The sequence below is a fragment of the Triticum aestivum genome, chromosome 4A (genome assembly GCF_018294505.1).
Source record: "Triticum aestivum cultivar Chinese Spring chromosome 4A, IWGSC CS RefSeq v2.1, whole genome shotgun sequence".
Lineage (NCBI taxonomy): Eukaryota > Viridiplantae > Streptophyta > Magnoliopsida > Poales > Poaceae > Triticum > Triticum aestivum.
This window is the reverse complement of record NC_057803.1, coordinates 121,720,925-121,723,468: the sequence shown is the minus strand read 5'-3', so window position 1 is coordinate 121,723,468 and position 2,544 is coordinate 121,720,925.

Below are 2,544 nucleotides of genomic sequence, written 5' to 3'. Positions count from 1 at the left end.
CGCCGTCGTCTACAGGAATCCCGGCGAGATCCGCCGCCGTCTCGGGCCGCGTGCCCGAACCCTAGATCTGGATCTCGGGTTGACTTTTTACCTCTAACCCTAGATTTTTGTGCCTACTTTGACTGCTCGTATCTCCGTAACCGTAGCTCCGTTTTGGGCATATGATATATCAAAATCTTCGTATCGACATGTACATCATTTCATTCCATTGCATCATTTGCATTTGAGGTCATCTTCATACCCAAAATGCTGTTAGAAGGAGGCTTCGTGAGTTAAATTGCAGATCCGTTAGTTCATGATGCACTTTTGTCATTTTTGCCATGTTTAATTCGTGCATGATATGCCTGTGCCCCTTTGGGATGAATTGTTAAGCATTTTGTCTTCTTTCCAGAGGTGCCACCCATGCATTTTTAGGATGTGTGTGTTGTCTTGTGCAAGCTTGCGAAGAGAGGTACCTGAGATTGCTGATTTCAGAGACTTGGTGATTTTCACTAAGTCTGGGATATTTTAGTTCGTGATGCTATATGTCCAGCTTGTTTCCTAGTGATCCGTCCCTCTTTTGAGAATGATCAGTAAGGGAGTTTTGATATTTATGTTATGCTCTATCCATCCGTGTCTTTGTTTACATATGTGGAGTGCTCTAGGTTGACTCAATCGAGCTCAACTTTTGCTTCGTTGTTAATCCGGGCAGATCGTCAACTTGTTTGCGATTTTGCCGATGCTACCGTTAGTGTTCCATGCATGCTATGCCTTTGTTCTTGCCATGTGTAGCTAGCACTTTGTGCCTTCTTGCTGGTTATATGCTTTCCTTGCCATGACTTGCACCGTAGTGAGTGCATCGAGCTCGTTTACATGCCTTCATGAGTTATATTAAGTCTGAAAACTGATTGTGTTCGAGCTATGTTCGTGAGCTCGGTAGAGTATTTTGTGAACCCTTTTGGCCCCAGGTCACTTTGGGTGTTTTTTTTAAGCTTGTTGAGTAGCTCCATGCCATGTTCTTACTTGTCATGTTCAGGTTTTCTATCATGTTGTTTTGCTGCTCCGAAGAGAGCATCGTGATCTGAAATTTCAGACTAGTGTTAATTTCACTAAGTCTGAAATCTGTTTTGCATTTGCGTTTTAGCCATGCTTGTTTGAACCTCTTAATGGATGAATTTGCCTATGGCTCAGTGCTAGTGTTTTGTCAACCATCTTGTGTAAATCACTGCCATGTATTTTGTTTTCATGTTTGGTGGCTGTAGCATGTTCATTTTGTTGCATTTAGATGCCTACTTGCTGTAAATCGCATACCGGTGTCATATCTTAAAACGCTCGCCATTTCCAAACCGTAGCTCCGATTCCAATGATCTTTATATCGTTTTCAAGCGATTTCATCTCCTCTATCCAGTGACACCCTTGGTTTTCCAAGTTGATGCCAGGTTCATGCATTTTCTATCATATCTTGCATTTTGCATCCCGCATCGCATCCCGCATAGCATATCGTCATTTCATCATATTGCTTGGTCTTGCCGTGGTTGATTGTATCCTTGTTGCTTGTTTGTCTTGTTGGGTAGAGCCGGGAGATGAGTTCGCTACCGAGGAGCCCGTTGAGTTTGCTTGCGAGGATCCAGTCAACTCTGACAACTGTGCAGGCAAGATGATCATACCCTCGAAATCACTACTATCTTTGCTATGCTAGTTTGCTCGCTCTTTTGCTTTGCCACTGCTACGATGCCTACCTTTTGCTTGTCAGCCTCCCAATTGCCATGTTGATCCCCTAACCCACCATTCTCCTAGCAAACCGTTGATTGGCTATGTTACCGCTTTGCTCAGCCCTTCTTATAGCGTTGTTAGTTGCAGGTGGAAGATTGGAGCCGTTCCTTGTTGGAACTTTTATTTACTTGTTGGGATATCACCATATATCTTACTTAATTAATGCATCTATATACTTGGTAAAGGGTGGAAGGCTCGGCCTTATGCCTGGTGTTTTGTTCCACTCTTGCCGCCCTAGTTTCCGTCATATCGGTGTTATGTTCCCGGATTTTGCGTTCCTTACACGGTTGGGCTATTATGGGAACCCCTTGACAGTTCGTCTTAAGTAAAGCTCTTCCAGCAATGCCCAACATTGGTTTTACCATTTGCCACCTAGCCTTTTCTTTCCCTTGGGTTCTGCAGACTCAAGGGTCATCATTATTTTACCCCCCGGGCCAGTGCTCCTCTGAGTGTTGGTCCACCTGTCAGCTACCGGTGGCTACCAGGGGCAACTCTGGGCTGGCCTACCCATACCTAGGACAATCTGAGTGTGCCCTGAGAAAGAGATATGTGCAGCTCCTATCGGGATTTGTCGGCACATTCGGGCGGTGTTGCTGGTTTAGTTTTACCCTGTCGAAATGTCTTGTTGTACCGGGATACCGAGTCTGATCGGAATGTCTCGGGTGGAGGTCTATTCCTTCGTTGACCGTGAGAGCTTGTCATGGGCTAAGTTGGGACTCCCCTGCAGGGATTGAACTTTCGAAAGCCGTGCCCGCGGTTATGGGCAGATGGGAATTTGTTAACGTCCGGTTG